Here is a 13087-nt window from a genome sequence, read left to right as displayed (position 1 = left end):
CAACCGTACTGATTTGGGGTGCTAAATTGGGATACCAAATCCTCAGTGGTCCAGACCCTCTTAATCTTGCTACATCCAATGAACTTCAGCTATTGACACTAGAAGAGGCAGACAAATGTGCTTGGGATTGTTCATCCTCAGTCTGCCCAATCGTTATTTATCATGACTGATGAAGGTTTGCCCGGGGAGTTTATTGAGTGGACTCCTGCTAGTTATCTGTGAATTTGAGAAGGAGGGAGGGAGAGCAATACCAAGACTGGTATGAGACCACCTTTGAAAGAACCCCACGTTGATCCTTTGTGCTGTTATGTATAAGAGCAAGGAAAGGCCACTGCACAAAACAAGTTGAAATAGGTCTAAACTGCTTGGTTCTTTCTATGCTCTGACCCAGTATATAAGGAAGGGTACATGTATTATGGTATCATTTCTGTTCTTGCAACAAACGTCTGGTCATCTGAGAAATGATGACTTTCTTTCAGTCTGCCTTACATGTCAATACTAATGAGAGAGCGCTGAAGAATGACTGAAAGTAATCAGCTGTAACCATTCTCCTGCAGCCTAAATTTGAAAAATAATCTTTCTTTATACTAATGCAGTCATTCAGCTTGAATTAAGCCTCTATGTGTGTGTTTTGCATTAAGGCTCTTATTGCACTTGATTTCATTATTTGTTCCCTTTTCATGGCTGAAACATATTAATCAGCAGCTTGGCTGTTTCTGTTCCTTTTCTTGTTAACTTTCTACCTCTGCGTTTCAATCAATTGATGTTATTTATGCTACAAACCACCATGAGAACTTCAGATCAAGGGTGGTATGCAAATTTAATGATTAATAAATAATAAATGACATTCCCCCCTCATTTGTGGTTTGCCACAATATTTAACCTTCTTACAATTATAAAAATCACTTGACTAATCTAATATTAAGGCCAAATGGGCTACAGTTATGTCACATGTGTGTAAATGAAGAGTATTTGATGCTGACTATAATGTAGTATAAAAATATGATACTGTGTTAAGTCTGTTTGCAGCCTAAGTAGCACAGCAGGATCTTGTGTCTCAAGGACCTGCAGTATAACAACCTCATCAAGGCTCAACAAATATTTTATTATATAAAAATAATAATACATGTGACTCAGGATCTCAGTACCTGAAGGACCACCACTTCTGACACGAACCAGCCCTGACCCTGCCGTCTTCATCAAAGGACCTTCTCTGTGTGCCAGGGGAGTGGGGGAGGTTGGCTGCATAAGAATGAGCTTTTCAGTGGTAGCTCCCTGTCTGTGAAACACACCTTGTGCCACCGTTGTCAGGTTTTAGGTGCCATTTTTATTTACCCAGGCTTTTGATGTTGAAGCCAGTCTCCACTGTAGCGCTAACCTTTAAGAGGGTGGGGAATAACTTTTCCTCCGTGTTGAATAGGAATCTTTACATGATTACTTGGTGGTGACCATTCATGGTCTGAATGCAATTGCAGGGTCTTGTGCTACTTTGTGTGTGCACTGAGTCTAAGAAATTGAAATGAGAGCTGCTGCTATAGAGATCTAATTGTTGCCTTCTAACACTCTTGCACAGTGTACCTTTGCTGTTCTTGGTGGAATGTAGTATCTCTTGCTCCCCGCCCTCCCTTTTAAAGTCAGGTTGTGCTGCTACCATGTGGTGTTAACCAAACAATTTGGTGTCCTAGACTGAGATTTTGCAATCTAGCATAGCAATTAACCTTAGAGTGGTACCTCGGGTTACAGACACTTCAGGTTACAGTCGCTTCAGGTTACAGACTCCACTAACCCAGAAATAATACCTCAGGTTAAGAACTTTGCTTCAGGATGAGAATAGAAATCACGTGCCAGTGGTGCAGCGGCAGCGGGAGGCCCCATTAGAATCATAGAATCATAGAATCATAGAGTTGGAAGAGACCACAAGGGCCATCGAGTCCAACCCCCTGCCAAGCAGGAAACACCATCAGAGCACTCCTGACATATGGTTGTCAAGCCTCTGCTTAAAGACCTCCAAAGTAGGAGACTCCACCACACTCCTTGGCAGCAAATTCCACTGTCAAACAGCTCTTACTGTCAGGAAGTTCTTCCTAATGTTTAGGTGGAATCTTCTTTCTTGTAGTTTGGATCCATTGCTCCGTGTCCGCTTCTCTGGAGCAGTAGAAAACAACCTTTCTCCCTCCTCTATGTGACATCCTTTTATATATTTGAACATGGCTATCATATCACCCCTTAACCTCCTCTTCTCCAGGCTAAACATGCCCAGCTCCCTTAGCCGTTCCTCATAAGGCATCGTTTCCAGGCCTTTGACCATTTTGGTTGCCCTCTTCTGGACACGTTCCAGTTTGTCAGTGTCCTTCTTGAATTGTGGTGCCCAGAACTGGACACAGTACTCCAGGTGTGGTCTGACCAGAGCAGAATACAGTGGCACTATTACTTCCCTTGATCTAGATGCTATACTCCTATTGATGCAGCCCAGAATTGCATTGGCTTTTTTAGCTGCCGCGTCACACTGTTGGCTCATGTCAAGTTTGTGGTCAACCAAGACTCCTAGATCCTTTTCACATGTACTGCTCTCAAGCCAGGTGTCACCCATCTTGTATTTGTGCCTCTCATTTTTTTTGCCCAAGTGCAATACTTTACATTTCTCCCTGTTAAAATTCATCTTGTTTGTTTTTTCCCAGTTCTCTAATCTGTCAAGGTCGTTTTGAAGTGTGATCCTGTCCTCTGGGGTGTTAGCCACCCCTCCCAGTTTGGTGTCTAAAGTGGTACCTCAGATCCTGTCCTCTGGGGTGTTAGCCACCCCTCCCAGTTTTTAGCTAAAGTGGTACCTCAGGTTAAGAACAGTTTCAGGTTAAGAACGGATCTCCATAACAAATTAAGTTCTTAACCCAAGGTATCACTGTACAGTGGTGCCCCGCAAGACGAATGCCTCGCAAGACGGAAAGCTCGCTAGACGAAAGAGTTTTCCGTTTTGGAGGTGCTTCGCAAAACGAATCTCCTATGGGCTTGCTTCGCAAGACGAAAATGTATTGCGAGTTCCTGTGGGTTTTTTTTCCTTCCCCCCTTTTTCTAAGCCGCTAAGCCACTTATCTGCTGATCCGATAAGCCGCTAAAAGCCGCTAATAGCGCTAATCCGCTAATCTGTCAATGGGCTGGCTTCGCAAGACGAAAAAACCACTAGACGAAGAGAATCACAGAACGGATTCTTTTCGTCTTGCGAGGCACCACTGTATTAGGAACTGCTAGTAGACACTCTCAGCTCTTCAGGAGTTCCCTGGAAGTTCCACCCTTTGGTTCCCTGAGGCAGGAATTTCCCTCACCACCACAACACCAATTTATTACTTATAGCCCACCCATCTGACTGGGTTTCCCCAGCCACTCTGGGTGGCTCCCAACAGAATATAAAAAACACAGTGAAACGTCAAACACTAAAAGTAGTGAGCATATGCTGATTCATAGGAGCCCAGTTGAGACTGAGTCCGAATTACATTTTCAGACGTCTAGCATATTGATCCACTTTTCAGAATATTCCCAAAGCAGAGGCAGCAGGATTTGCTTGTCCCTCCTTTTAGACCGCCAAATCAGCAGTCGTGTGCTTGGTACATTTCTTGTCGTAGTGCTGCTGAGCTACGTGTGTGTGTGTGTGTTTTAAAAAAACACCAATCCAAGTTTTCATTAACTCTCTTATTCTCTTTTGTAAATTAAGTCATTCTCTAGAGGTTAGAATTTATTGCGCTTTTCACATGTGTGCTGACATTTTTGCGATGGCTTTGCAGTATGTTTATATTGTGGTGTGGCTTATGAAAGAGAGAAAGCCAATATTGTGTTTGATATTGAAGGGCAGCATGGTAAATTCACATCACAGATTACGGTATATGTAGGGTTTTTGTTCAGAAGCACCACTATATGTAATGCTGCTGGCTGTATCAGTATCAAAATGTAAGCTATGCAGTACCAAGAAATACATTCCCCTTAATATTGCACATTCTGTACCTGATGAGAAACTTATTTCACGTTGGGAGCAAAATGTTTAATTCAAATGGCCACCCAATAGGCATGTGTCTCCACTTCAGACAATGCCCGAATCCAGAATCTAAGTGGGCTGCTTCAGAATGATTTGGTGTCTGTCCAATGCAAAGCAGGGCTTCCCGAAACCAGGCTGCTCCAAAAGTTTCTGCTCTTCAGAAGACTTAGAACATTCAGAGAACTGGTTTCAGTCTGTCTGTTTAGAAATAGTTAACATTTCACCTCCAAGCTCTTCATTAAAAAACAACAACAGTGGAAAAGGAAGACTATGGAGGTTGTCTTGTGACTGACAGCTCTAGCTTCCAGCCAGGACATAACCAGGGCTGTATCTTTTTTTTGCTTCCGAACAGTGCTTTTGGCAGACCCTTCTGAACACCTTGTTTGTATAACCAACTGTTGGGGAAAGTGGCCGGGGGTTGCAAGTTCTTCTTGATGTTCATTTAGTATTGAAATATAAATGTTCTGCATAATTCAGCAAAGGTAGTTGGGAAATGGGCTTAATGAAGAAAGTCTGCAAATGTGTCACCAACATGGAAAGCTTGGAGAGTTCTGCCCTATAGTAAGAAACTTGTCTTAGAGAATGGTTCAAGAGTTCATGACTTTTAAAGCTGAACAGGTCAAGGCCCAGGTGGGTGATAGCTTGAGAGCTGCATGTAAGCTGCTATAATGATCTGGCTATAAGTGCAATACAAAAAATTGGCAAGATATAACATACTATTAAAACATTAAAAATGTTACACTTTCTCCTGGATATCCTATGGTGTTGGTAGTTCCATAAATGTGCTTTGCTACAGGCACTGTCTTGATCACCTTGCATTAGAAATATTCAATGACTTTCAGCCATATACCCTGAATTTTAGAAACTACATAATTTGGCAGTCAAGAAGAAAGGAAGGTTAAAATTATGTTTCACATATTGGTTGGCATGACCTTCCTGTCACTTGAGTTTCCACATTGATATTGACTATTTTTAGGAATAATAATATCCCATGTTGGCTAATTCACAGATGAATACATATTCAGAGCTTAGCCAGTCTGCTTGAGCTAGAGGCTCTGGCTGTTTTCATGAGCAATGAGCACTGCCTGGATTTCTGAATGACCCTGTTTCATTCATGCAGTGAGCAGCAAATATCCAGTAAGGGAAATCTTTTTTGTGCATCAGTAGTTCTTGCCTGTATGTTCTCAGCTGTTTTGTTCTTTGGGGAGCATGAATTGTTGTGTTCTATAATTGTCAAGAGGATGTGGCAAGGGGGAAAAAGAAAATTGCAGATGTTCCAGTTTGGATTACTTCTTGACTTCCTTGTAAAGAGTTTATTAGCTCTCCAAAAGTCAATCAGTCTTGTGTCTTTGTCGGAGCACAGTTCATACGAGTTTTCATTTGAAGTGGTCCCTTGTAATAAGGTTTTAAGACAGAGAAGTTGATGCAGACATTCTGCCACTTTTCATAAAGGCAACAGCAATAGTAATATAAAAACCGTTAGCAGATAACAGCTTCTTTGTTGCTATCCTGGGAGTCTTGGAGCTGGACCTCACTCATAACTGAAGATCTCTCCTAACTTATGATAGCTCTGTCAATTTATTTTCCTTCAAAGTCAGAGCTTTAGTAGTTTACAAAAACCATTCCAAATCCTATTGTTTTTCCTCTTTCAAGCTGATACACCTTGTTCAAGTGAGACTCATCTTTATTTATTTGCATTTATTTTATTTAAAATATTTTGGCTCCTCCATCCAAAATGGCTTATATTCAAAACAGAAGACAAAATAGCACAAAATTTAAAACATTATAAAAACTTAACATTACATTTTTTCTCTTTTTTAAAATATGATTTTGTTAAAGCTTTTTCATAATACAGTAAGATAAAAGAGACTAATCTGAATAAAAACCAAAACAGAGAGAGAAAGGGAAAGGGAAAGGGAAAAGAGAACACAGTCTCTCTCAAAGGGTAGTTCTCAACCCTTGTCCAACACAGAAAGTGCTGAGGCCTTCTAGCTTTCTCCTGGGAGCTTTCCTTTCTTCTACCAACCTCTCATTCTAGGTTCCAATTCTTTTCCAGAACCGGAGGGAACATGGGCGTTCCATAGCCATGGGTCCTCCCACTCATAGTCACCTTAACTGACCAAGAGGGTGGGCACATCAGAAGAACCTGTGGAGCACATCTTAAGGTGCAGGCAGGATGATATGTTTGACCCAAACTGTTTATAAACACTTCATTATTAGTGACATCATTCATTGAATTATGATCTAATTCCAGTGAATTAATAATTCATTGGGAACTGGACAGGAACTGGGTAACATTGCTGCTTGGGCAGGCAAAAGAGTCTAAAGTCCAAAAAATGTGAGGGGGTTGTACGAGCTCATTCAACCTTGTGTCACCAGCCTTCCCTTTATTCCCTCCCTGCATTTCTCCCTTTTGCCTGTCAACTTTGAGAGAGCCCGTCCTCCTCACCAACTTTTCCCTTTGTATAGTTTTAGGTTCTGTTGGAAAGTTCTAATCTGTCATTACATGGAACTTCTGCCTTGTCTTGCTTGACAAAAGGATGCAGGTTTTAATTCGTAGTGTCTGCTCCCCTGGTGGCATGCAGTAATTAGTTTTTTGTTCTGGAATCGAAGGTGGGAAATTGAAGTCAAGCTAGGAGCTTATTAATTGAAGTCAAAACGTTGCCTGTTATGCATGTAAGTCAGGGTTGCCACACACAAAGCCTAGCAAGGAGGTTATCTGGCTGGTCGGGGTGTCCAACTGAAGTGCTCCTTGGCCTGCATGGACCATCTTCAAGGCTAGGAACAACAAACCCTTAGGCAGGGCTGATTCGCCAGTAGCTGCTACTTCTTGCAGCAGCAAAGACTGTTCCTTTTCCATTTTGAGGAGTGTTTAGGAATATGGAGCAAAGTGGGTTGCATTAGAATGGAGTGCACAGTTTGCCAGCATTTTCTTGGAAAGGGTTGGAAAAACCCTCTAGCTATCTGGTGATATTGGAGAGCAGAACTGTCCCTACAGGTAAGATATTTGGAAGGTGAGCAGTGCCATTTGGGGAGAAGGCAGCTTGGGGTTCTCAAATATTCATAATCGAAAGCTAAGTGCTGAAACTGGGTGGGGAGGGGCAGAGATTGGTGGTTTAGGGGAGCAGTGGAGGGATTTGGGGAGGCAAGATAGCACCTTGAAATTTGACCTTAAGAGTATGCTAGATTTTTGCTAACTTGGTCCAACCACTTCATCTGAATCCAAGCTGGCACCTTGGACCTTGGATGGCTTGGGTGACAGTTTGGCTTTCCAACGCATTTCATGTTAATGCCTAAATGTAAGCCATGCACAGTTTTCTAGATGTAGTTACCCTTTTCTAGAAGCATTTTATAATTTTGCTATTTAATAATATTCATTTCTATAATCACTAAAATATGTGAGACCTTTGGTGATTTTAATGTATTACCTAGCACAAAACTTTGACATCGGTTTGGAGGGGATACCAAATTTGGGGGTTAATATTTAAACACAGCCTTGTATATAATGGGAGCTGTGGCAGGACCCCACAAAACAGTGGTACCTCTGGTTACTAACTTAATTCATTCCGGAGGTCTGTTCTTAACCTGAAACTGTTCATAACCTGAGGTACCACTTCAGCTAATGGGGTCTCCTGCTGCCACCATACTGCTGCTGCACGATTTCTGTTCTCATCTTGAGGTAAAGTTCTTAACCCGGAGTACTACGTCTGGGTTAGCGGAGTCTGTAACCTGAGGTACCACTGTATTGGGAATGGACAGATGCCTTGCATTGCTCCTGGTACTGTGGCCACATGCCTGTTTCACTACTGCTGTGATCTGTTTACATGGGCCACTATTAATATCATGCCATTAATTCTAATCCCGTGGTGATAGTATTGAAAAACGATGACATAACAAAAGGCCGAGGGCTATAACAAACTCAGCTGCAAATGATTTGGCAAATGTGGCAGAGAATACAGCTGTCTGTTTTCATAGATGAAACATTTCAATTCAAGCTATGTCGTGATGAACATAACTCATACTTGATTTACAACCAAGGTTGTTGTTCATGTATGTCATATTGTCTATTGACTGGATGAGCTGTAATATTCTCCAAAGTAGATTTTATTGGCATGTGTAGCAGATCCCACTCCTCTGGCTACCAATTGTGGCAGATCCCACCTACGTATGCTCTAAATATAGCCACCATGTGTTATTGTATTGTTTTTGTGTGAGGGTAAACTTATATCCTTGAAGACTCAGGCAGGAGTTGAACCAATAAAGAAAGTTTTATTTTACAGAACGAAGTGTCAGGAGATAATGTTCTTTCAGGAAACAGTTAACTTATTAATAATTATACTTAATCTAGTGGATGATACCGGCTTCTAAACAAGGTAATAAATGCACAGCTTCTTTTAAATGTCAGCTGCTTTAATTCAGTTATTACTCCTCAGTTAGATGTTACAGGTTTCTAGACTAGATGGTAAATGCTCAGTTTATTTCCACTTCTTTCACTACAGTTCCTTAACTTAGTTGTTGTGTAGGTGTTACAGCTTAATACTTTGGTTCTTTCTATCCGTTTCCCAGCCTTTGACCAGTCATACTCCTTGAGATACCTCTGGCAGTCTAACAGACCCAGGGGATCCCCCGTGCACCCCTTTTTCCTGGTTTGGGAGTCTTCTCTTTCTGGAAGATCTCTCCCCTCCTGACTGGAAGGAGACCCAAGGAGACCGTCTCCTCACAGCTTTCTCCTTCTCCTGGCTCCAACTCAGCCCTCCGGTTAACTCCTGTCTGAATGCTCTCCCAAGACACTCAACACCATCTTCCTCTCTAAGCTCAGAGACTCCTTTCTCTAGCTGTAGATATTTTTCCCAGGGTGGATGTTACACACAGAGACCAGGACCAACTCTCTTTCTCTCTTAAACCATCTCCCCATCAGAATCCTCTCTCTGAAACAGCTCCTTTTATTCTCCTTCCCAAAGTGCTGGCTCCGCCCACCCCTGTCTGTCTAGGTAGCCAATCAGAGAGAGGCTACATTCCAGCTGCGTAAAAGTCAGACTTTTCTACACCCGCATCTGTCTCTCCTCCTCATAGTCAATCCAGAGGCCTTATCACACTTGGAGGGAACATCCAGGCCTGCAAGAACATGGAGCAGGGCCAGGCGTAGGGAGAATTCTCAGGGTTGGAGGGCCACATTTGGCTCCCCATCCCTGGTTTCAGGAAATGAGCGCACTTCAGGTTGTGAAATAGAAACACTAACCAGAGTTTTCAGTTCAGACAAAACAAGTCACCACAGTTAGCTGAAAATGGAAGCGAAAAATATCCAGTCTACTCTTCATGCCTGTGGCAGCGGCAGACTGGGATTGGGGGGGGGAGCAAGTTTAAGAGTCAAACAGGCTCATTCCTTCAGCAATTTAGATTTATGCCTGAGCAAAGTCATTTATCTTCATTAAGGCTCAATTCTAACATTACAGGAATGGTGTGGTTTTCTCTTTTCGTTGTGGCTCCATTCTATGCTACTCCATGTAATTTAATACTATAGTATCTGGTTTTAGTTGTGCTGGTGGTTTTTTCCACTTGATCCCGCACCGCTCATGTTTTTGTTGTGTATTCTCCATCAGCTCATAAAGTGACTATGTCAGGGTGTGTGGAGAGGATTATTTTCAAACTAGATGGTACCTATTCTGAGGAATAGCCTCCTTCAGTTATTCTTCTGTAGAAGTACTGCCTACTTTGAAAAGGATCCCTTCTACACTGTGACATATTTCGCTTCATGAGTCAATGGAGAATACACCGGGCCACCTGTCAGTCTGCATTCTGCCATCTGCTTAAGACCTTTTAGCTTACTAACTTTGAATGCAACTGCTTCTTCATCTTCTTTTAGAAACCAGTATCTGCTTTTGTTCTTGTTGTTTTTATAATGTCACCCACCTGGCAGATTGTGTGCCACTTGGAGCAATTTTGTTTTAGAAAAGTGTGGCATGAACTGGCCTTAACACAGTCACCATTAGGAACCGAGGCTTCCAAGCAGACCCCTATCAGGCACTTTGAGCAGTTCAAACAGTTCAGAGCACTTGATATACTGTACATGAATTTGCAAATAATATTCTGTTTGTTTGAGCATCACTTACATTCTATTTCCAACCTGAAAGTACATTAAAAAAAGAAAACTCCAGGTGATTACCTCCCAGTACACCTGGTTTGTCTCGGGTGGCAATGCCTGAAATACTTATATATACTGTACTAGTAAGCATTTCATTAAACTAATGAATGATATCACGGGCTATGAATATATAGACCTTATGATCATTCTGTGATCTGAAAGGAAAGATGAAGAGATATGATCTCAAGGTCACACACTCCATCTTGTGTACATTTTCAGACTGAATATTTCAGTCAGCAGTAAGGAGTGAATATTTTCATGTTTAAGGTTACCATAAAAAAGCTGCCAGATAACTGACTAATTATAAAATGTCACAGATGAATATCAATTGGATGATAAATTTAAGAAAAAATTCCCCTAGTTTATTAATTTTGGGGAAAACAGTTTAATGAGAAACTTCAGCCATATTACTTGTTTTCTCTGCAGTAAACTTTGCTGCCAAAGCCACTCTTGTTGCTCTGAACATGGGGTGTCCCCCCATCAAATCCATACACTAATAGATTGGTTGTGCTTTAGAAATAAATGCCGTAGTAATAGTTGGCAAAAATAAAACTCTCCAGTCCTCCTCTCTGGTTGTCTTTGGTTGCCTTACTTTGGCCCTCATGCCTACACTGAGCACACAGCTACCAAAATGTTGAATCTCTCCCATCACTTTGATCATGTGGCACCCTTTCCTTAAACAACTACATTGGTTTTCTTTTTGCTCCCAGATCCCAACACACTTTACTGTCTAACCTCAAAGCCCACCATGGCCTTGCCCCCATACCTCCCCATTGCATTTCCTTGTCCAGCTCCCACTCTCAGCTGGCCAAATGTCTCCTATTCCCTACAGTGCCTTAGCTATTCCCCTTGCCACTCCTTTGTACAGTCATACCTCGGCTTACAGATGCTTCGGGTTGTGTGATTTCGGGTTGCGCACCGTGCCGAACCCGGAAGTACCGGAACGGGTTAGTTCCGGGTTTCAGCGCATGCGCAGAAGCACTAAATCGTGCTTTGCGCAGAATTGCAACCCACTTCTGCGCAGACGCGGCGGGTTGCGAACATGCTTCCCGCACGGACCACGTTCGCAACCCGAGCATCCACTGTACTTGGAGCTTCCTAGCAGAACAACTTTGTGATGTCAGAGCAATATTTAGTAGAACTGTGTTTTTTAGACCTGTAGATGTTCGTTTATTTATATAAAAAAATTCTATGCAGTGGTACCTTAGGTTAAGACCTTAATTCGTTATGGAGGTCCATTCTTAACCTGAAACTGTTCTTAACCTGAGGTACCACTTTAGCTAATAGGGCCGCTGCGCCGCCATGCGATTTCTGTTCTCATCCTGAAGCAAAGTTCTTAACCCAAGGTATTATTTCTGAGTTAGCGGAATCTGTAACCTGAAGTGTCTGTAACCCGAGGTACCACTGTTTACCACCATATCGTAAGAAATATCAAAGTGGTTATCTATCTATCTATCATCTATCTATCTATCTATCTACAAAATAGCTACAAAAATTAAAATCAGAGACCAACAACTAACACAAAAATTGTCCAGTAGCACCTAAGAGACAAACTAAGTTTGTTCTTGGTATGAGCTTTTGTGTGCATGCACACTTCTTCAGATACACTGAAACAGAAGTCACCAGACCTTTATATATAGTGAGAGGGTGGGGAGAGGTATTACTCAGAAAGGTGGTAGGAATGGGTGATTGGCTGATAGGTGTGGTAAACCTGTTGACGACTGTTGACGACTGCAATTGGTCTTACAGGAAAAAGCAAGGGATGAGATGGCCATTAACCATTTGTTATTCATTGTTTCCCTTTTATTTCATCTCAGGACATTTTTGACCCAAAAATCTGCAATGTAATTTTTACTGAAGATGCCAAGATGGACTTTGAATATATGAAGAATTCTGAGTCCTCAGTTTGGTATGTTAAAATTAAATCATCTATAAAAAGGCTGCATTTTCTGTAGGAATTAACTTCTTTTCCTGCTAGACACACATTTACTCAGCTTCTATTTCAAACTGTGCTCACAGAATAATATATCAGGAAGTTTTTAATGTTTGTTTTTTTGTTGTGCTTTTATTACGTTGGAAGCCACCCAGAGTGGCTGGGGCAAGCCAGTCAGATGGATGGCGTTGAAATATTTTTTTATTATTACTGTTGTTGTTATTATTACTATTATTTCACCAGTAAATTTTTTAATAAGTCTGACTGGTAAAAAAAATAAATAGGTCAACAAATGATTGTCTGTGTATACAGATTGTCTTCAGTTTGGCCTAATGTGCACTATATTCTGTAATTAATACAATTCACCAAGGGATAGATTTCTTTGTTCATTTCAGAGTTTTCTAGAAGTCTAGTCAGAAGATTTTAAATTTAAATGGTTGGTGGTCAATTTAGACAAGTTTGTTATCTGAAGAGTAACTTGATATGAACATGGTATATGAACATGTTTATATGAATACTTTTCGGTCATATTCCAAAATTGTGTTGTTTGTAGATAATCAGAAATGTTTTCTTCAACAATGCTGCACATGATTTTTATATATGCTGTTGATTTTACAAAGACAAATCCCTGTACCCTGGAACATGATATTGTAAATGCATGACATGACTGATGTTTTCAAAGAAAACAAAAATGGTTTTGAAAAGTAACAGTAAATATGAGAAATGGTGTCATAAGACTTTTTAAAAATAACATTTACAAACGAGCCAATATAAATGATGATGAAATTCAATCATTTACCAAGAGCACTCAGGCTTCAGATTTACTAATAAATATCAGAATCTTCTGGCAGTTCCTTGTGCCCTCCTAAAAATTTTAAGATGCTTGGTAAACGACAAATTTTGGTGACTTTCTGCCCTATCATTTTCTGATGAATGACTTTTTAAAACAAATGTCTGAAACGTAGCAGATATCTGAAAAACTATCCACTAC

At 41.1% G+C, this 13087-nt stretch overlaps 1 protein-coding gene across 12 annotated transcripts in view; it reads left to right on the top strand.

The window, feature by feature from the left end:
• SHISAL1 (shisa like 1) overlaps nt 1–13087 on the top strand; it is a gene marked incomplete at its 3' end in the record, with an annotated part of 176696 nt that overhangs the window by 113514 nt on the left and 50095 nt on the right. For all 12 annotated transcript variants that reach the window (XM_082223332.1, XM_082223338.1, XM_082223340.1 and 9 more), the window contains one exon: nt 11981–12072. The remainder of the gene's footprint in view (nt 1–11980; nt 12073–13087) is intronic.

This window comes from Podarcis vaucheri (assembly GCF_965113315.1).
Source record: "Podarcis vaucheri genome assembly, chromosome: 5".
NCBI lineage: Eukaryota > Metazoa > Chordata > Lepidosauria > Squamata > Lacertidae > Podarcis > Podarcis vaucheri.
The sequence above is the reverse complement of the archived record's forward strand: the minus strand, read 5'-3'. Positions and strand labels throughout refer to the sequence as shown.